We start from the raw sequence: 23,876 nt of genomic DNA on the forward strand, positions 1-23,876 counted from the left end.
AGGCCATTTTGGTGGAGCAAGGACTGCTGCTAAGGTCCTGCAATCAGGATTTTACTGGCCAACTTTGTTTAGAGATGCCCAAGCATTTTACAAAGGATGTGATCGATGCCAACGGACTGGAAACATCTCCAGACGACATGAGATGCCGCTGTAAAATATTTTGGAGATAGAGCTGTTTGATGTGTGGGACATTGATTTGATGGGACCATTCCCATCTTCTGAAGGAAAATTATATATATTGCTTGCTGTGGATTATATGTCAAAGTGGGTGGAAGCAATAGCAACTTCAAAGAATGACTCCAAGACCGTACTCAAGTTTTTGCACAAGTATATTTTCACTCGGTTTGGAGTACCTCGTGCTATCATCAGTGATGAAGTAACCCATTTTGATAACAAGTTGATTGCCAAGGCATTGCTGAGATATGGAGTTCGACACAAGATTGCCACGGCATATCATCCGCAAACAAATGGCCAAGCTGAGATATCTAATCGAGAGATCAAGCAGATTTTAGAGAAAGTGGTGAACCCAAAGCAAAAGGATTGGTCGCCAAAGTTGGATGAAGCACTTTGGGCGTACAGAACAGTATTCAAAACTCCTTTGGGAATGTCACCCTTCAAGTTAGTGTATGGTAAATCTTGTCATCTCCCGGTTGAGCTTGAACATAAAGCTTATTGGGCTATCAAGCGATTGAATTTCGATGCTCAACTAGCTGGGGAGCAGAGATTATTAGAACTTAATGAAATGGAAGAGTTTAGAGCACAAGCATATGAGAATGCTCGGATATACAAGGAGAAAACCAAGAAGTGGCATGACCAAAAACTGATGCCACGGCATTTTCATGTGGGGCAACAAGTCTTGCTTTACAACTCCAGACTTAAACTCTTTCCTGGGAAGCTAAAATCTCGATGGTCAGGGCCATTTGAGGTGCATTATGTCTATCCCCATGGAGCTGTTGACATCAAGAGAATAGACAATGGGAAGATCTTCAAGGTCAATGGCCAGCGTCTGAAAGCCTACAATGGAATTCCACCACCGCACAACAAGGACGTGTTACGGCTGCACGATACTGAAACGTGCTCAGAGGAGAACCAAAATTCGATGCCTCGGCATGGAATTTGTGTCTGTGCATAAATAAAATTTAACATTCAAGTTTTTTTTCTTTAGTTTTATTTTATTTTGTAATTAATTTTTTATCTGATTTATAGGGACCACATTGCTGCAAATCGTACAAGGAACGGTTACCAAAGGGAGGAAAAGACAAAGCATTAATTGGAGAGATATTCTTTTGATTTGTTTCTTTTTATTTAATTTAATTTCTGACATTTCTTATCACCATCATTACCTTTTGGTAGTTTTTTTTCCTTCCCTATACATGCACAACCCCCCACCCACTAATTCCTCTCTTAACCGTCCTATCACCCCTTTTCCCTCCCAAATTTTTAACTTTTTCTTTTCTTTTTCTTTATTCATTTTTTCTCTTTCATGTTAACTTTTACTTTTTCTCTCTCTTTTACTCATCTTCTTCCCTTATTCTCTCCATAGCCGAAATACATCCAAGCTTTTAAAGCTTTCAAAAGCTTCTTCCTTTTTCATTTTTCTTACATCAAAAACACTGAAAATGGTGTGCTCAAGACCAGCTCCAACCGACACGACCGCTTGGCAACAGTTTGAGAACGATGAGGCTAAGGCTCAGTTCTAAAACTTCAAGAACCGAAAACTCTTTTTTGAGTTGGGATTTATTTTTACCGAGGAAACCGATGGTGGTTTTGGACCCGATGTTATGGACATCGTGACGTCGCTCAAGTGGCAGAAGTTTGCCCGTCATCCTGGTTCGGTGAACGCCTCATTAGTTAAGGAGTTCTATACGAACATTTCCAAGCCCAATCAACACTCCATCTTCGTTCGAGGTAAGCAAATCCGTTTTACATCCACTGCTATTAATCGTTATTTTCATTTACAGGAGGTAGTAGACGGCCATGCCATGTTCGAAGAGGAAGCCGATAGCAACACATACGATGGGGTCTTGGAGGACCTTTGTTTTGAAAACACTGAGTGGAATGGACAACAAACAAGTAGATACTCGGTCAACCGAGAACGTCTTCAGCCGCGCGCAAAGTTATGGAATCACTTTCTCAAGCATAAACTAATGCCCACTTCCCACAACACTACGGTATCACTTTCACGCTTATTGCTTTTACATTCTATGATAGTATCCCGTCCGATTAATGTGGGTCGTATTATTGTTCAGCAAGTTCATGACTATTTGGGTAAAAAGGCAAGTGCTTTGGTGTTTCCTAATTTAATTACCGCTTTATGTCGTAAGAAAAAGGTTGAGGAAAATGCTTTTGATGAAATTTTACCTGGATTATCGGGCATCCTTAGGGCTAGACTTCCACTATTGTTGGGACTTGAAAATCCCAAGTCTAAAGACCCTGTTCATGAGCAATCTACAGGTACTACAGAATCGAATGCCGAGGCAAGGTTACTTGCTCTCGAGGAAGCTGTGACGCAGACTCAAGCTCAACTGCATGCTTTACACGGTGGCATCCGTAATTTCTTTGGATACATGAAGCATAGAGATGCTATGGTGGAATCGTTGTTTCAAGAAATTATTCCCCACGGTCAACGGAATTTCCTTGGTTTCCTAGACGAAATTCTGCCGGCATTCAATGCCGAGGCATCTCTAGAGCTTGAGCACGATGCACCCGATCCTCCTGCTGCTGACCCTACTCCTGATACACACCGGTCCGAGACTCCTGAATATCCGCCCACTGTCACTGTCAAAGAAACACCCAGCCCCGTCCCAGCACCCAATCCTTCTCATGCACAACGTAGTGGTCGCCGCACCAAGACCACGGCTGGACGGATTGCGCACTATTACTCCACTTCTTCCGAGTCCAGCCCAGCACCTATCCGAAAGCGCACCCGACGAGGAGCTGCTAGCACCTCCAAAGCACCACCACCACGTAAACATTGAGGTACCTCTCTTGCATCCATTTTCATTTAGTTGCATTTCATTGCATAACATATAGTTTATAGTTAGTTTAGTTCTCTTTAAAGCATTGAGGACAATGCTTCCCTTAAGTTTGGGGGAGGTATTGTTCTTGGTAGTCATATGCATGATAGTATTAGCATAGTATTATGCCATGGCATCAGTAATGGTAGGACAGTTAGATGAAATGTTTTGAGGATACCCGATGATGATAATTTTGTTAGGCTAGAATCTGAAGGTAAATGACTGCTGAGAATGATAGAACTCACTCTAGGGCTTGATGCTTTGTGAAAAATATTTACACGATTTGTATGTTTTCTATACTTAGAAAATTTAGGAAATTTTTATGAAAGAACTTTAGTTAGTCTTGGCATTGAAATATAGTATGGTGTTTAAAAGAAAAATCAAAAACAAACTCCCTTAGAAATAAAACTGTGAATAAATGCTTAAGCATAGCTGTAGAGGGACACTCCTCTTTGCCGTGGCATTTCCTGGAACTTTCTTTAATAAATAGAAGCCTTGTGCATATGAGTGAATGAAAGAAGTCACGGGATGACTCTACTTAACTAGCTCGGGGATAGAAGGTATGCTCCCTTTCATCTAGAGTGTGGAAGAGTAGGTGTGATGAGCTGACTCCCTTCGTAACAGGGTAAAAAAAATATTCAAAAAGAAGGGAGTAAAAATGTGCTTAATGATAAGTAAATGCCTTGACAAAAACTAGGGGACTTGATTAGAAATTGTCTAAATTCGCTAAGTATAGATTGGATACAATCACGCACACATACTACCACAAAGGATTTTAACCAAGGGAAAAGTACTTGAATTCTTGATAAGTCTAGCATGTTGAAGCCTATCGTTCTGAGGGTTGAAATTCAATTTTGTCCTACTGTCTTACTATCGAACTTTACCATGACATTATGCTTATGTAACTACTATCCATTGCTTGAGGACAAGTAATAGTTTAAGTTTGGGGGTGTGTTAACTTCCTAAAAAGGCTACTTTTAAAGCCTTTTTCACTTAAGTTGTTGTTTGTTTAAAAGCTCATTTTAGTTATTTTAGGATCATGTAGTTGCATATAGTTGCATTTGTGGTGGTTGTGCTATTTTATTTCTTAATGGTGTTGTTTGAGGGAAATGTGCAATTTGTCTATGGTGTGCAGGGAATAGCAAGAAAAAGGATTCTTTGGGAAGTAATGCCGCGGCATCACACGTTGCTAAAGCATATTGAAATGCCTTGGCATTTCTGGCGCAGAAAAAGATAAAAAGATATTTCTGCATAAGGACAGCTGGCACTGGACAGCTGTCTCTGCACGTGAAGGACTGCTGTAACCGCCTGCCAGAGCTGCCAAAGGACCACTGCCACTTGGAGGATAAGGTTCATGCACAACATGTGATTCTAGGGGTATGAGGGGTATTTTGCACCCAACAACCTCATCATTACCCATAGATATTTTTATTATATATGACACCTCATGAGAGAGAAGAAAAAGAGGACAGAGAGCACACGCATAGAGAAGAAAAAATCACATTTTTATTTCTTCTTCCTTGGGATATTCCTCCATTGATAAAGCTCCAAGGAGTGGCAAGCTAGGCACCGGAATGAGCTAGCGAGCTAGGTGGTTCGTGGTGGCCGAGAGGAGACCTCCGGTGGCGCGTCGAAGGCTTCTTCTCACTTCCCTTTTGCTGCTATTTTTCTATTAATTTGTGGGTTGTTGGAACGAATATTTTCATGACTTTGTGTTTGGATATTTCGAACCCCACCATGAACTAACTTATTTGGTGGTGGTTGGTTGAACGCTTGTTTAAACTTTATTTTTAGGGTATATTTAAGTTTATTTTGGGTTCTTTATTTGCTTTGCTTATGAATGCTTCACCATCTAGGCTTGTAAGAGGCATGGAAATGTCCATCTCTTAGATGAAGGTTAGCTATTCGAAAGAATCCTAAGCTAAAAATACTTGTAAGTATTCAGAAGAAACGCAAGATAAGATCCTCATAAGCAATGGGTTATGGTATTTTCAAGGGGCTTTGAACCGGCCTAGGAATATTATAACTTAATCCCTTAGATCTCGAAAGAGACTAGGATAGGATTTCAACGACTAAAAAAGGTGTCTTTATCAATAGGGTAGGCTGTCTAACATCGTTGAGTGAGAGCAGATGCCTTGGCATCCTATTCTGTTAGGTTCTTTTGAACACCTTAGGAAAGCCCTGTCGAGTAAGTAAAGACAAGATAGCTTAAATATACTTGAGAAATAAGTTTAACAACTTTAGACCAATCCTTACCATTCATTTCATTGGAAGCTTGTCACGTGAGGATTATTTTCTTCTTATTTTATTTATTTTTTTTACTGTCTTTACCATTTCTTATTGCCTCAACATTTCACCATACTCAACATTAAACATCCATCATTGCCACTGTACTTCCATTTGCTACACCATCACACCATCAATCCGCATCCACCAGCATACACATATCCATTGCCGTGACATTTGTATATATCAAGACTAACTATACTTAGATAGAATATTGCATTGCTTTGGTTAGACTTTTGTGATTTCACCCAATCCATGTGGAGACGATACTCACTCATCATTATATTACTTGAGCGATTGTGTATACTTGCACATTATTTGCGTATATTTTATAGTACTCACAACACGCGAACAACCGTCAAAGATGCCACGACGTTTATCTCCCTGTTCTCCACCTCCATCTCCACCTCCACGTGATGAGTTAGGGGAGTTACGTAATGAGGTCAATGCCTTGCGTGAGGAGGTCGGTACTTTACGCGATGACAATGGTGCATGGCGTGTTGAGGTGTCTACTTTACGTGGTGAGGTAGCAGCTCTACGTGAGATTGTAGCATCGTTGCAGAACGAGGTTCATACTCTACGCAACAAGGTAAGTTTAATATTTTTCATATTTAACTTGATGATAAATTTACTCGTAATTTCACTTAGATTGCTTAGTAAATTCATTCGGTTACTGCCAATACTATTTAACTGTTTATTCTTTAACCCTGTGAAGTTAGTATTTATTTTTGGTTGTCTTTTGGTTGAAGTAATGCAATCCATTCAAGTTTCAATTTGCAGAAGAAGAATAGTTTACTATCGCAATGCGAAAATGACTATCGCAACGCGAAAATGACTATCACAACGAGAGAATCGCAATGCGAAATGAAAATCGCAACGCGAAAATGACTATCGCAATGCGAAAATGACTATCGCAACGAAAGAATCGTAATACGAAATGAAAATCGCATTGCGATTTTCTCGTTGCGATAGTCAAATTCGCATTGCGATAGTCATTTTCGCATTACGATAGTCATTTTCGAGTTGCGATAGTCATTTTCGCGTTGCGATAGTCATTTTCGCATTGTGATTTTAAGTTTCAGATTCTATTATTCTTCTGCAAATTGAAACTTGAATGAATTGCATTACTTCAACCAAAAGACAAATACTAACTTCAGAGTGTTGAAAATTTAAGTTTCAAGAATAAAATACTACTCTTTATGTTGTCATTGAACCTGCACTAAACCTATATGTTGTCCTTTTAAATGTTTATATAAGTGCTTACTTCTGTAATGTTATCTGATGCATTTTGTGAACAATGATATAATAATGACTTGGGTGAATACCGTGCAAGTTTGAAATATATTTGTCTTTGTTTTCACTGTTTAATATCAGGTCTGTTTATTTATTGATTTATGTATTAATTTATTTTTAGCAGCCCGCTAAGGTGGATGCTCTACGTCGGGTTTTTCTTACAAGACGGAGTTCACGCATCAGACGGCGTACATGTGCCATTACGTCTCCGTTTACCCCAATAGTGCGGAGAATCCGTAAGAAAAAACCCGATTCACCTATCATCATTCAAAAGGCCTCCCCTATCATTCAAAAGGCCCCTATCATCCCTCAAGAGTCCCCTCCCACCGTTCAAGAGGCCACTGTCATCGTTGAAGAGGTCCCTCCCAACATTCTAGAGCCCGATTCACATGGCGTAATATATCGAATTATTGAAAAGCCCCCTCACGTGCCAGACATGATGGATGATTGTTGGCTTTCGTATAAGTTACCAGCCAGTACCATTCCGGCAGATGAAGTGGAGAGGAAACAACTACCAGAAACAATTCTGGATAATACCCTTTGGGCTAAGACCGCAGTTGATTTTTATCTACATGAGCGGAGCCAAGGGTGTTACGCTGACATATACAAACTCAACGATGATATGCATTTGTTGATTGAACGATCTTGGTGGGGTGTATTATTAGGGGTTGAAGACAATGGCTATTTCGATGGGGGGATAAGTCTTATATTTCTTCTTATATTTCAGTTTGATTAATTTTTTTTAAAATTTATGTAATTCACTAATATATGTCTTTTTTTGTAAAATATCATATTGATGCATGGGTGACACGTCTTCTAATTGTAAGGAAATTAAAGAAAAATATAAAAAAAAAACGTGATATACAATTATGCCGACGTCTTTTCACGTAGTTCACTTGAAGAATCAACGACAGGAATCATATGTGTTGGCTAATGGACAAGCTAAACTTTATCCTGCATGGTGGGAGGTCGATAAGGTTAGTATTTATTTGTTTAAATATTTTAAAGGTGTTCATAAATAAGTGCGCAATTTGAATTATTACATTTCGATGCAAGTGTTTATCCCTGTTTTGGAACGTACTCATTGGCTTCTCGTCAAGCTTCAGCTCCCATCCCTAAAGACAATAGTATATGACAACATGATAAATTACATATCATTGTATGATTTGAGAGATATTATTAAGGGATGGAGCTCTCATTTGGCTAAATTCTTGGATGCAATTAATTATTGGACTAATTCTGGAAACAAGAAGCCAAAGAAGTTCAATGTTACAGTTATCAGAGACGAGACCGTGCCACAACAAACAAAGGAAGCCGGAGGGGATTGTGGTCCTCTCGTATGCATGTGCTTGGAGCGTTTGACGACAGGAAGTACACAGTCTCTACCTCCCACCGATAGAGATAGAGGTGCAATAAGCTTGTGGTTTCGTCATTTTATGGCTAGAGCGATATATGCGAGACGCTGCCTACCTGCATCCGCGTTATGAAAGTGTCCATAAACAATTTGTAAGTCAAATGCAAGTGTTGTTAAACATATATACTCTTTTTGGTTTGAAAATGTTTGGTTAAGTAGCTAGAATTCAATAATTTGTTGTTTGTAGGTTTTAGATGTGTAGAAAGTGTTGTTGATTCAATGTTTGGTTTCTGCAGGTTAATCCTGAAGTGAGCTGCGTGAAATGGATGTATGGGTGCAAAAGTTGATTCAATAATTGATGAGGAAATAATTCTTATTATTAATTTTTGATTGTTTAATTGATTTGTAAAAGATGATTTGTAAATGTTGATTTGTTTAATTGATGTGTACATAATTATTATTTGTGCTTGTTTAATTGATTGAAATGTAATAGTTGATTTGTTGATTTCAATCTGCATTATGTTGAATGCAAAACAGACTATCGCAACGAGAGAATCGCAATGCGAAATGAAAATCGCAACGAGAGAATCGCAATGCGAAAATGAAAATCGCAACGCGAAATTCTCGTTGCAATTTTCATTTCGCATTGCGATTCTCTCATTGCGATAGTCATTTCCGCGTTGCGATAGTCATTTCCGCGTTGCGATAGTCATTTCCGTGTTGCGATAGTCATATTCGCGTTGCGATAGTCAAATGAATGTCTAATAAGTAATAACAACTGAACATATCATTGCAATGTTCAAACTTAAGTTACTAATACATGCCTAACTGAAAATGTTAAAAGTTCACACATAATATACACATAATACAACGTTTGCATTTAAAAATCACCTAAGTTAACAGTCCCAAAAGGTGAAGCCGGTTGTGATTGGGATTTTGATGAGGATCCATATTTTGGTAGAGGAAAAGATGATTGTGATGGCACTGGTGATCCACATGTCAACCTTGTATGACCACTTTCCTTGCACCGACTACATGTCGATCTCTTCTTCTCTTCACCCTTAGACGGTATACGATCGTGACTTTTTGGTCGGCCAGGTAGCCTTCTGTCCATGGCTGGTGGTAAAACTGTTTGTAAGTCATCTGGTATGTCCCACTCAGAAGGACGTGGAATAGGGTAGACAATCTCGACATATGTCTGTCGATATACTTCTGTAGTGTAGCAATCCATAGCGTATGCGCTTGAATCATCTTGGTTTAGATGAAGAGCAACTTTTATAACATGGCCACACAGATAACCAGATGTTTGCCATTTCATACAACTACACGTCTTTGCATTTAGATCGACAAGCCCATTTAAGTTATTATCAGTACTTCAAACAAAGTGTTTGAACATGGTTCAACTCTCCATGACGTTAACTTCACAACACGTTTCGTTATCTTTTTTTCAGTCCATGGTGTAACACGATGTTCCAATGTTCCTGTAAATTTAAATAAATAATACTTAGTAAAATATATGATAAGTTACGAATTTAAAGAAATAATATCTGCATGGTTTCTTTTCTTGTAGTACCACTGTTGAATAGAGGCTCGAAAAAACTCCATTAATATAGTAATGGGTAATTTCCGGGAATGACGACTTAGAGCGTTGATTGATTCTGCACTATTAGACGTCATGAATTCATATCTTGCTCTAAGTTGATGTACTCTTGACCATCTTTCAAAACCGACATCTTCTAGTGTTTGAGCACACTGAGGCAAAACACGTCTTAAGCAATTTATATGCTTATTAAAATCCACTTCCCGATAAACTTTTACAGCCTTCCAGTATGTCCATTTGTGATTTTTTATACCAACAGACCTTGATTTTAGATTTCTATACAAATGAACACCACAAAGTCCATAAAAAGCATCTGGGAAACACCTTCTAACAGCGTTGTCAATTGAGTTTGTCCTATCGGATATGATTGTCAGATTGCTAATAGGACCTGTGCAATCCCTAAGATGCCCCATAAACCATGTCCATGAATCAGAGGTTTCAGATTTGCCAACCCCGTAAGCTATTGGCAGTATCCCATTGTTAGCATCCATGGCTACTGCTAATAAGTTTACTCCAAGGTATCGACCTTTTAAATGTGCTCCGTCAACTATAATAACTGGGCGCATGCAAGTAATAAACGAACGAATCTACAAAATCATATACACAAGAAATATAATCATTTAAATGTGAAATGCATGTAACTAACAAAAATGAGTCAACAAAATTATATTGATTTACTAACCGCATCACCAATGGCGATAAACAACAACTCAAAGCGTCCATCTCTATCTGTTTTGATATGAGTTACCGACCCAGGATTTTTCAGCTTTAAATTGTGACAATAAGCCGGCAGTTGGGCAAACGATGCTTCTGGCGACCCCCTCAACAATTCCAAGGCATAACATTTGGCTCTCCAAGCTTGAGAATATGAGATACTAATCTTGAACCGAGCATTCATGTCAGTCATAATTTCATGTCCCCGATATACCCTGCCATTCAAAAACATTAACTCAGCCAGAAAACCACCTAACACCTTTTTGTGTGCCTATCTATGGTGAGGAAAAACTTGGGTTCTTGAACATGTATGTTTATCAATAAAAGTCCTAACTTGAAACATTTCGCAATCTTTTATCCTCTTTGCAATCATACGCCACATATAGTTTTTGTCAATCATACACCTTGTTTCGAAACGATCTTTGCTTGATTTGTTAACTTTTAGTTGATAGCCATCTTCCACACATTTCGTATACAAAGCTATCTTCAAGTCTTCCTTTGTATCAAAACAATCATCTTTCTTGATACGAATAATTTTTGTGTAACAATCAACTGTTATCTTTACCAACTCTTCTTCCGGTATCTGAAGTAATTCTGGCATATTCCAGTTATACTCCCGTGGCATTTTCTTAGGGGATTTTTCTTTGGGGATTTCTTCTTCTTCTTTTTCTTCTTCAGGGTTATATGAATTACAGAATGGATGTTCAACATGTTCACTTACAGTCGTAACTTCCTCCTCATTATCATCAACAACATCTTCCTCGGCAACGGCTGTTTCATCATCAAAATTCGGGTATTGACCAATATCAAAATCATTACACGCAGGGTCTGTTTCTTCTTCTGAAAAATCATCAAAATCCGAGTATTGACCAAGATCAAAGTCCGGGTATTGACCAAGAACAAATTTCGAATACTGACTAGTACTCACAATTTTTTCTGTTGGCTCATCATCGTCTAACTGGTCAATACGAAAACCGGAATTTGGTGCTGAAAATTGATTGGGATTTGGATTAGGGAAAGATTGTGGGTTTTGAGATTGTGTTTGGTATTGGAAATGTGGTGAAACAATATTTGCTTGGTGATGAAATTATGGTGGAACAATTAAATTTTGAGCACCATAAACTGGGGTTGAAAAACTTAGTTGATTACTACCCGCTACTGACCCAACTTCACTACTTTTAGGTTCAACAACATACAATGTAACATCATCACTTGAAACACTAATGTAAGCAATGAATCGTTCAACATCTTCATTGTCGGTTAACAAATAAACTTTACCATTTCTCTGATAAGATAGCCTAAATCCACTTCGGGCTCTAAATTCAATTTATTTGCAACACATAACATTAGAGTTTCATAAGTTAACTTTTTTAATGACAGTTTTAGTTGAAGATTCATGGGTAAAGGCATATATTGTAAAACACCATGAACATTCTCCCATGACCCTCCAAAACACAAATTTATCCAAACATGATCAACATTAGATGATTTCATTATTGTAAATTAATTTACTAAACAAACGAGCTGAGAAACTAAAACCTGTTGCCGGATGGGGAAGGATGTCGTTGGATATAGGAGCGGATGTCGCCGGAGAGAGTAATAGATGGAGATGGAATGAGTTGCGATTTAGGGATTTAGGTTATGAGTTGCTGCTGCTGCGTAGTTATATACTCAAAAACATTTGTGTTGCGAAACTAAAACCTTTTGCGAATTCAGAAATCGAGTTGCGAATTTGAAATTCAGTATTGCGATAGTCAGAATCGCGTTGCGATAGTCAGAATCTCGTTGCGATAGTTAGAATCTCGTTGCGATAGTCATAATCGCGTTGCGATAGTCAGATTCGCGTTGCGATTTACATATTCGCATTGCGATTTACGTAGTCGCATTGCGATTTACGTATTCGCATTACGAATTAGGAAAATCGCAACTCGAATTTGGAAAATCGTAATGCGATAGTCAGAATCGCGTTGCGAATCTGGAAACTGATTTGCGATACCGGAGATCGTACGAATTATCGATCGCATTGCGATTTAGTTGGTCATTTTGGCAAATTCAAAAAAAATTGGTTAAAATCGTATATTATAAGGCATTTTTGGTGACTGAAGTTATTTTTTCTTTTCTTTTTCGCAAACACCCCTTAAAACGCTTCACAAATTTATCCGTTTTCTCAGGTCTTTCCCTTCCATTTTCTCACCATTTTTTCTTCTTATTTTATGTTTACTATTTGTTTGTTTGTTTGACATTGAGGGGGTGTTTGGTTCAAGGAATGTGGGATTCCCATGGGATGGGAATCCCACATTCCCATGTTTGGTTGGCCGGGAATCTCATTCCCGGTAATGTTTTATTACCAATAGTAGATTTTTTGGGGTATATTACCGGGAATGTCATTACCTCCCTTCCCTTAGGTATTGTAACATTACCGGCGTTTTGGACTAAAATGCCCTTAAATTTTTATTTTTTTTCAAAAATATCCTTCTTCTGTCATTAAATAATAAAAAGTCTACGAATGTTAAATTACAAATTTATCCTTAAATTATTTTAGATTTACAAAAAAAGTCTATAATTAAAATTTTATATGAAGTTTAGGGGTTAATTTTTTTTTACCCTTTCATTAAACATTTTTTATATTTTTAATTTTGTAAAAAATATATATAAATATTATGAATTTAATTTTTTAAAGAAAATATATAAATATTTTTACAATTTGTAATATTATACAAATATATAATAAGGACAATTTGGTCAAATATACATTCCAATAATCTTTTATTCCTTTGACCAAACACGGTAATCTTACATTCCTGCTAAACCAACCAAACACAAAATACAACATTCCCAGTAATCCTATTCCCTGGTAATCTTTTATTCCCACTGGTAATCTTACATTCCGTGAACCAAACGCACCCTGAGAGTAATTGGGTGTAACTGTTTTATAAGAACCTAATTTTCTGGTTTTACCTTTTTCTAAACCTTAGTTTATTTTTTGTGTCTGAATGGTAGATTAGGGTTTCGAGTAGAGTGAACTTGACGTCTTTTATTTGAATAGTCATCTTTTAGGGGTGTTGATTTTGTTGCCTCCGTGCTGATCTGGGAAAATTAGGGTTTTAAATTTATCACTGCGAGAATGCAGAGGCAAACTAGGTATATGGAGAGGACTAATAGTATGGCCAGAGGAAAGAGGAGTTTGGAAGGAGACGAAGACCAGAAGCCCGAGAAGAAACGCCCCGCTTTAGCTAAGTATTTTCTTCTACATAATCCTTTTCTTTGTATTATGTAAACATTGATTCTTTTGCTTCTTTTGATTTAGTGTATTTTGGTTTGTTGTGTATCTTAGTTGCCTTTGTCTAATTCTTAAACAAAAAGGAAAAGCAAAAAATTGCACTTGGATATGAAAGAAAATAGTATTTTTGATAAATTAAAAATTGTTTCCAACAAAATGTGTAGCTTTTCTTTTTCGTGGGTCTGTTTTGTTGTTTATAATATTTCTCATTTAGTTGATTATGATCTTTCTGCTAGTTTAAATGAGAAATATGTTGCTGCAAGTCTCTAGAAGGGGGGGGGGGGAGTGGTAGAAACGTTAACCAATCAGTGAAATTGGGGAAACGAAATAAAATATTTTCTAATGAACTATTACCTGAAACATTGTCATTTGATTGTGTGATGCACTGCGACTATTAAATCACATTAAAAGGGTTAAGAAATGATGAGTCTTATTTCTCTTGAAGGGTCCAAGTGGTTTTCTCAGAAATTACATGTATATTTCATGCAGTGTAATTGTAGAAGCTCTCAAGGTGGACAGCCTGCAGAAACTCTGCTCATCTTTGGAACCCATTCTTCGTAGAGTTGTAAGACCTATTTCATGACAATTTTCTTTACAATTTATGCCTATAGTTATTCTTCGAATTCAAGGTCTCAGTTTCTTGTGGGACTGAAGTGAATACTTTATATTTCAGTAACTGAAAATGCTGATTCTCATGTTTAATTTGTTCGTATATTTTCTTCCAAAACCTAAATGCCATATAAGGCTTTCCTCTTGTCGTAATTTAGGACTAAGCCAACGTTCTCCTTATTGTTTACTTGTTAGTTTTGAAGATGGGCCATTCATTCAGATTTTGGATTGATTGGCCGTCTGTTGCTGCTGTCATAAATTGGATAATTCTTGCATATATTTTCAGTTATAAACCAAGATTAACACATCTTTATGTGAGATTGAGTTGTATCATTCTTCCTCCTTTTGACCCTTAAAAAAAGGTCAAATGATATAAAAAAAAAGAAGATTTTTTCCCTCTAATTGATCACTTATTCATACAAAAGTGTCCATATTTTGGGTTTGATGATGTTTTTGTGGTGTTTTAATATTTCTTTCTAGATTTTAGCTATTGGTGAAAAGGGTATATTTGTCGCAGACACAGACCTGTTTTGCATCCATGTGACATTGATGTTCATAGTTTGTGCAGAAAATTGGTCAGCCGTTACTAAAATGTGCATTTTGTGTCTTGCATTTAGAACGCCACTTCAGAAGAACAGTTTTTACTTTTAATAAAATATAGTGTATTTTTGTTATTTTCCCTTTTGGATTATGTTCCTTTCCTTGGTTGTTTCCTTCTATCTGGATTGATGCTTTTGCAGGTAAGTGAAGAGGTTGAAAGAGCCTTGGCAAAATTAGGCCCTCCTAGAATTAATGGGAGGTAAAGTTTTAATGTTTGTTCATTTATTGATGCAAAGCCATTTTAGTTATTTATAATGCCCCAAAAATAAAGATCCTTGTCAAGTATAAGAATGATGGGGGTTGGGGTTGTTACGGTTGTGATAAAGGGAATAAAGGATGGGAGAAAAACCAAAGGAGAAAATGGAACAAAGAATTCAGAATCTCCAGAATGTTTGTAGCATTATGCATGATGGCGTGAGAAGAATCACAGGATTTGACTTGGACAATTTTTTTTTTACCTTTTTTGTTACTACGGATACTATTGGCATTAACTTTGAGATTCATAGGTATTTTGCTGAATATTTATCAACTATGAGTGGCGGCAAGGGTGTCTATTTTTCTTATTCACTAAGTAGCCATTTTAAGAGCATTATGCATGAGAATTAAAGGGCTGGTATGAAATTCTGAAGGAATTTTTAAATGTTCTCTGTTTTATTTATTTCTTGTCCCTTTTTTAATTAGATTCGTTAATTAATTTCTTGCTTTTAGATGAACTCGGGCCTTGTTAATGCACGGATATAATTCTCATGAAAGCATACAATAAGCTTGGTTTTATGATAACTTTTGTTGGTTTTTGGTAGTTTGATTGGTATTCTACTTTCTTGAAATAAACTTGACAACTTTACAGGAACCTTAGTGGAATTAGGTTTAGTTTATTTCTTTTTTATGTTTTTTTTTACAATCCCTCCCCTTTCTTTTTCGTTAAGCTTCCTATTCTCTTCATGACTCATTACTTCTCTAGTTCCTCATTTCATATGCTGCATCTTTTGTTATGCATATAAAGAATGCTATAAATATTTTTGGCTTTCAGTTCTTCGCCAAAACGACTTGATGGTCCAGATGGACGGGCCTTACAGCTGCGCTTCAGGTCCAGGTTGTCTCTTCCAGTTTTCACAAGAGGAAGGGTGGAAGGGGAGCAGGGTGCTGCCATCCATATTGTTTTAGTCGACTCTAACACTGGACATGTTGTAACAACTGGACCTGAAGCCTCTGTAAAGCTAGATGTGGTTGTACTTGGAGGTGATTTCAATAATGAGGACGATGAAGACTGGACACAAGAAGAATTTGAGAGCCATGTGGTAAAAGAGCGTGAAGGAAGAAGACCACTGTTGACAGGTGACTTGCAAGTGACCCTCAAAGACGGGGTAGGGACACTAGGTGATCTCAGTTTTACTGATAACTCAAGTTGGATAAGAAGCAGAAAATTTAGGCTTGGATTGAAGGTTGCTTCCAGATGTTGTGAGGGTATACGTGTCTGGGAAGCAAAGACAGGCTTTTACTGTCAAGGATCACAGAGGCGAATGTGAGTTCTTACTTTTTTACCCTTATCTATTTCCATTGGTGGGTTTCTTGAAAATTTTTTAGTCGATTTGCTTGATAGTGTATAAGAAGCACTACCCACCTGCATTGAATGATGAAATATGGAGATTGGGAAAGACGGGTCATTCCACAAAAGGCTTAATGGAGAGGGAATATTCACAGTTGAAGACTTTTTGCGGCTTTTGGTCAAGGATCAACAAAAGTTACGAAATGTGAGTTTTGATTTTGTTTCTGAAAACAAAATGCTATTGTTGTGTAGTTGCTTGCTGATATTTCTATTTGTGTTTGTAGATTCTTGGAAGTGGCATGTCAAACAAGATGTGGGAAGCTCTCCTCGATCATGCAAAGACTTGTGTGCTGAGTGGGAAGCTCTATGTTTATTATAAGGACGATTCAAGAAATGTTGGTGTTGTCTTTAATAACATCTATGAGTTGAATGGTCTTATTTCTGGAGAACAGTATTTGTCGGCTGATTCTCTATCCGATAGACAGAAGGTGGGTAAGATTTATATTTTCTTTTTTCAGTTTCTAACAAAATGCAACATCTCCTTCACTTCAACACCGATGTTTTCTGGGTCTTCTAAAGTATATATATATATATTTTAAGTATTTCTTGTATTTTATCCAAAGTTATATGAACTATATAAGTTAATTTTTGAACATGGTATAACTTTGTTTTATATGCTAAAAGAATTCTCTTTTTGCTTTTCTGGTTGTATAATGTGAGGACCTGTTTTGATGTAATGTATGCTATTTTTATCCACTTTACCAATTCAATTTGCTTCTTCATGAGTAGAGAGGGTATTTGGCCGGATGGATGGAAGGTTGGGTGCTCTAGGCTTATAACATAACGAAGCAAAAAGAAGGAAAGATGTAGGGAAGCTGTGGGCCATGTGGATGCTTTCATGGCTTGATAACCCGGGTGGCTCTGATATTGACTTATCTTGATGTTCCTTAATCTAATAATAATGACAAATCTTGCAGAAAGGGCTTCGGTTTGGCTACTATATTTAATGTCAAGTATCTTCTTTGTTAATGTACTGCAAATACTTTTCAAATAAAAAGGAAATTAAAAACCAGCTATATAGGCTTTAGTTTTGTGGGTTATCACTATTATTTGCGACATTTCAGTTGAAAGAAATGTTGATGGCTTTAAGGAACAGTGACCGTCTTCTTGGTGTAGTATGGTACACCATTCTATCATATGAAAGTTTGATGGTTGCCTACTGTTTCCAACTCTTTGGGCACTTGAAATTTTATTTTACTTCCCTCCATCTCTCTGAGCATGAGAAGGCTAATGTGAGATTTTTTTCTATGTTCCTGATATATTGTCCTGGGTATTGACATTTTATTTTCTGGTTCTGATCTATAGCCATGTTATCCTAAAAGCTTGGAACTGGCATTTGATTTGTTTCAGGGGTGTACCAACAGTGTTTTAATTGCAGTGCTTGTTGTATGAATTATATATGATACATGGTTCAGAATGAACTAAAGAGTTTCTTTTGATTTACAAGTGATAAAAGAGTTATCTGGAATTTGCTAGATGTTGATTTTAAAATTATCTGATGCCATGATGTTGGATTGATTTCCTTCCTAAATATAATTGTACTTGTTTTGGTTTTTTGGCTTTTTAATTGATCATGAATGTGGCTTGTTTCCAACTGCTTAAGCTCTCGACAATCTTATTCTCTAATTTAATAAAAGTATATTCGTTAAATTAACATGGGAAACTACATTTCTGCAGCTCTATGTAGATACATTGGTGAAGAAAGCCTATGAGAATTGGAATGAAGTCATAGAGTACGATGGAAAATCACTGATGAACATCAAACAAAATAGGAGGTCAAGCACCCGGAATGAACTTCAGCTGGGTGCAGCAGACTACTCAAATGCTGTTCATCAGCTGCAATTGCCACAGTTGCCAGTTCCTACTGAGCAAGTGCATGCAAGCCCACAAGTTGGAGGTGAGCATTCCGACTGCTATAAACTTTTAGTTTGAAAGGAATTTTCATTTAAGCTATGGGTAGCTCAACTTAATCTTCTTGGAGTTATGAATGTAAACATCATTTTGCTTCCTGCCTGCTTGTTTTCCCTTTTCCTTGGTATGCTAAGCAATAGTATGGATAAAGTATCTTTCTGAAGGAAGGAAGGAAGATTGCTTTGAAGTAAGCTAAGTAGATACAAAGATGGGACAACCAAAGATACTTGACCCGTAAATTCAATTTAATACAATATCCTGTTGTTGAAACTGGTTGAATGCTGGAACTCTTAGATGGCAAATTGACATTTTCTAGTTAACAGTCATTATAGTGAAATTGTGTTGGTTATAGAGACCTGTCAATCTGTCTTGCTGCAAACAAGATGAGGTAGATAATTCTCAGTACATTTTCACATGATTTCCCTTTATCTGTATCTGATAAATTTGTTTTGAAGGAAATATATATCATTCTGTCTGATATTAATGCCTTTTCTATCAAGTTGCCTAGATAAAAATGTTGTAGGAAAATATCAATAATATCCTCTGTCATCTGCATGAAGAACTTTATTGCGAATTACAGCCAAGTTACTGTGATTTTAGATGAAAATCTTATCATTTCATAGTTAAATAAATACTTGTTTTTGCCCTTTTAAGGATATTGCCTGTTGTTTGAGCTTGGATTCTTGTTTGAAGCCTTAATATATTGATAAACTTTAGGTTTAGGACCACCTTATTTTGTTTTTTTTTTGGAGATCCAGTTTGCTGGAAGTTGGGTAATTTCATTTCTTTGTTTTGGTTACTGCAGCTTACAATGATAATAGATCTACCAGATACTTGGGGCAGTCTCAGGCTGTGAATTCAAATTCTGGTAATCAATTTGAGAGTATGCAATTTGTGCCAGATGACCTGATTAACAATTCTCAGCAACAACAAAGCTCAAGAAATGGTAGAGATGTTGTTGGGCTGGTTCTGGGTCCCCCACAATCATCTTCCTTAGATTTCCAAAATGTTGGTTCTTCAATGCTGCCATCAAATCTTAATTCTTTTGATGATTGGACGAATATCGGAGACAAGACAGTTGGGGTCGGAGACAAGACAGTTGGGGACTTACTTTCAGAAGAAGAGATTCGCCTCAGAAGTCATGAAATGCTCGAGAATGAAGATAGGCAGCACCTTCTCCGCCTCTTCACCATGGGAGGTCAAGCTTCTATTAATACGACCGAAGATGGCGGGTATGGTTTCCCCAGTTGCATGCCGTCCCCAATGCCAAACTTTGGACATGAGTACCGTTCATGTCCGGCCAAAGCTGTTGCTGGGTGGCTGAAGATTAAAGCAGCAATGAGATGGGGTTTCTTTATCAGGAAAAAAGCTTCTGAGAGACGGGCGCAGCTAGTCGAGTTAGAAGAAGAATAGCACAATCAAAGTCTCATTTCTATGGCTTTGAAGCTAATTGGAAGTCTTTGGTCAGGGAACTGAGAGCATGAAATTTATTGGTTGAAGAACTTCCAATTGGACAATTTGGAATCTCTTATTGTACAGTGGTAGTAGTCTGTTTCTTTGACTTCCCTTGTAATATTATTATACCATAGGCATACATGTGTATGATAGATACTTTTGTGTGGAGAGTAGGGGGGTAGAGATTTGCTGCCTTAAAAAAATCCTAAGAAACTTTGGTTGCCATATGTTTGTTACAACTATCTAATGACTTTTGCAACATTTTTATAAAACTTAGGGTAAAGTATGCATTTGGTACCTAAACTATCGGTTTTGGTTCATTTTAGTGCTTGAACTTTTATTTTTTCCCCAAAATCATATCTAACATTTAGTTATTATTTCATTTTAGTATCCCATAATTAAAAACTTTACGCTTATCAATTTTGGTTTGTTTTAGTACCTAAATTTAAAAAAAAAATTTAAAATTTTATGTTAAATTTTTAATGAGTACTAAAATGAAATAAAAATTAAATTTTAGGTTTGATTTTGAAAAAATTAAATGTTTAGGTACTAAAATTGATCGAAAATTTAATTATCTTTTTGCATCTTTTTGATAGGTTTAATGATTACTTTTTAATTTTGAAACTTTAGTGAGTAAAATGATCATTTGATCATAGTCTAGGACCTTTGGTGTACTACATCCAAATTTTGTTTTAATTAAGCTGAAAAACTGATACAAGAAACAGCCAGGAGCATATTACAAAAAATCACCTGCACCAAGCAAAAAAAGAACTCCAACTAAACTATCCCCCAAGCATTACAAATCCTATCATTTGCTCTTTTAGAAAAATCTATACACCTACTCTTGACTTTAATCTCAACAATTTCTCGAGCAACAACAGAAACCACATCAGCAGACCGAACTATACCCTTGAATTCTCTACAATTTCTTTCATCCCAAACACAATACAAGTGGGGTTTTGAGGATGAAGGTATTCAGTCTCATCTTTCAGACTGCAAGCCCAAGCCAATTCAAGGTCCCTTGTGAGAACCGAACAAAGCTGCAAAACCCTCTCCCATATGCAGCGAGACAAAGAGCAGTCAAAAAATAAATGACACCTCGACTCAGGGGCATCTCCGCAAATCAAATCAACCATTATATTCATCTTAATCAACCTATCATAGGAAGACGATCCAAAACAGCCAACCATGCAATAAAAGCATGTTTAGGAGTATGCATAGGAAACCAAATTAGTCTTTGCCAAAGGACATGGGGCCTCTTATCCCGAATCTCACTCCAAATCCAGGAAGTCGAAATCTTGGAATCACTCTGCGTGGATGCAAGCACACCGGCACCTTCCTCCCTTAGTTGGAACTTCCTCAAGCTCCAGCTAACGTCAACCTTATACCGACCAATGAGAATATGACAACACTTAAACCACTAAAATAAATCTAATAGTTTATTTGTAATTGCTTTAATATTTTAATATTTTTAAACTAAATTTATTGTTTTCATATTTTTTTTTGATGATTATATATAATATATGAAATCATTAAAAAATAATTTAATATTCAAATTATAATATATATTATATTATAATTAATGATATATATATATATATATATATATATATATATTATAGTTAATATTCAAATTATAATCATAAGATTGTGACATATGTCACAATTTGATTGGAGAAATAAATTTATTAAATTAAATTGAAATTAGGATCTAATTAAAAATTATGAATTAAAGTTAATCTTGGTGATCAAATTGATTAATTTTAAAATCTAGGGAATTTAATCTACAAATTTAATACATGAGTAGAATAAAAGATTTTAAAGTTAATGCCCAAATTAAGGCATTAGACAAATTAAAAACAAAATCAAGAACAAATTGAATTAAATGAAAATCCAAGGAAACAAATTATATACAAGCAGTGACCAAAATGGAAGATAACAAAGTAGGGTGCTAGCGCCGCTAATATGTAACTTTATAAGTACTCGTGCCCTAATTATACCAATTTTTTAACTATCACGTAGGCATCTCGTTAAATGTTAAAGTCATGGGGTTATTTTGAACTCATTTAAATAGTTCAGTGATATTTTGTGGCAAATTTAAAAATTATGGTCATTTCGCAACCTAACCTATAATTAAGTGGACATTTATGTAGTTTATCCTAAAAAAATTAACGAATTGCTAGCGAACTTCATTAGAGATGACGAGTGCACGAATGAGAGCTTATTTTTATTGATAGAAACGAATGTGAGAGACTGGGGAACTGAAGTGGGTGGTGCATGCACAGACTTGGAGGTACTCTTAGGGATTGTTTGTTTACTTCAGAATGATTTAGTGCTTAATGATTCAATTGTTGAATGATTCAGAGGCTCTGTATGAATTAGCTCTGAATGTGACATGTTGTTTGATAATGACTCTGAATAATTCAGAATGTACTTTGATGCTGAATCATTCAACACTGTTTTGCTAAATCATTCAGAGGTGAGAAACAAATACGCTGAATGTTAAACGGTTCAACATTCAACGCTGAATGGTTTCATTCAGAGCCAAACAAACAACCCCTTAGTCTTTATAAATAACAAATAGAAAGGTGAACAAAAAAATAAATGTAGAAAAAAGACAAGAGCGGCAATGAGGTTCACGTGCCATTTTGGAGTGGTGGGCAGGAACGAGCATAAAATTTTATGTTAGAACTTCTAAAGTTTTAGAAGGTAACAAATAGATAAAATTCTAGAGTGAAACAGAATTTTAATAGAAAAAATCTAAAAAAAATCTAAAAAAAATCTAAAATTTATAGTAATTTTAAGATTTTGAGGTGATTGTTTCCACCCGCCCCTCTCGATCCATATGTGGTGGTGAGGGCAGAGAAATGAAAGAGGTGGGCGAGGTGGCGAGAAAGAGTCAAGGAATGCGCATGTCCCACAAGTGACATCCCACGGCCATGTCTATGTAACACGCGGTGCAAATTCCATGCCATTGCGAGGCTTTTGACCTAATTCTGCTTTAAATATCGTTCCTAGATTTAAAAAGTGATTGCAGTTGCGTTCTTGATTGTATTACATTTATCATAATTACGACAATAATGAATGTTATTGTGTTCATTGTGGGTATTACGGTTATGAAATAATAGTTTCAGACAATATTTTTACCACCAACAATCACTATTATGGTAGTGGACCGCTATTTAAATTTCTGATCACAGTTTCAATATTCTTTTTTTCAAGAAACATGTATGATAAGATAGCCATCACTTTTAAATTTTAAAACGTCTTTTTTTAATGTAGGATTAATGTCCTTTACCTCTCTAAAGCTTGATGCTTTACTCCTCTCATGCATGTATGTATGCTTCAATATAAAATAAGTGCCCAAACTGTAACACCAAAAAATTGGGTTAAATTGAAGTGCTGGTAAGTTTACAAGTCTATTTGGAAACTCTTTAAAAATATGGGGCTTTGGGTTGTAATTAACCCATTTGGTATTTTTAAAAGAAAATGGGCACCTTATTCGGCTCTCTCTATTTCCTCTCTCTCAACAAAATGTTTTTGGTTTTTCTTTGATTCGTTGCTAACCGAGAGGAGGTGTTCAATTATCATAAATAGGTGTTTAAAGGATTTTTTTAGACTCATGATGGTGTCTAACTTTGTAAATATTACCATTTTAGGTGCTCTGACTGTCAACAACATTAATTTCTTCCGTTAAGTGACGTGCCACAATCTGGTGATTTTAAAATTTAAAATTTATTTTTTTAATATTAAGAATATATAAAAAAACTAATTTCTATTAAATTAACCCGTTGCCATTGCTATCGACGCAATCCTTATCATCCTCCTAATTATACGCCACCGCAGTTGTCGTCGATTGACTGGCGAAATCGTGTGAGATAGCGATTTTCATCTTAGGATTTGCGAGGTATAAAACGTCGTCATCGATCGATCACAATTTCATAGGGGTTTTGGTCTCCGGGGGAGGTGAGGTCAGATAGAGCTTCATCAACGGGAAAGGGCGACGGCTGACGTGTGTTTAACTGTTGAAATGAAATTATGTTTTTTTAAAATATATAACTTTAATTTTTAATTTAAAATAAACTTTTTAAATTACCGTGACACATGTCACTTAACGGGAGAAATTAACACCGTTGACGACCCGAATACCT

General features: G+C 36.4%; 1 pseudogene; it reads left to right on the plus strand.

Annotated features, from left to right (window-relative positions):
* The first annotated feature begins 13,177 nt into the window (after positions 1 to 13,177).
* On the plus strand, positions 13,178 to 20,028 carry LOC120212049 (annotated as a pseudogene).
* Positions 20,029 to 23,876: the final 3,848 nt, after the last annotated feature.

Source organism: Hibiscus syriacus, unplaced genomic scaffold (assembly GCF_006381635.1).
Source record: "Hibiscus syriacus cultivar Baekdansim isolate YM2019G1 unplaced genomic scaffold, ASM638163v2 tig00109991_pilon, whole genome shotgun sequence".
Taxonomy (NCBI): Eukaryota; Viridiplantae; Streptophyta; class Magnoliopsida; order Malvales; family Malvaceae; genus Hibiscus; species Hibiscus syriacus.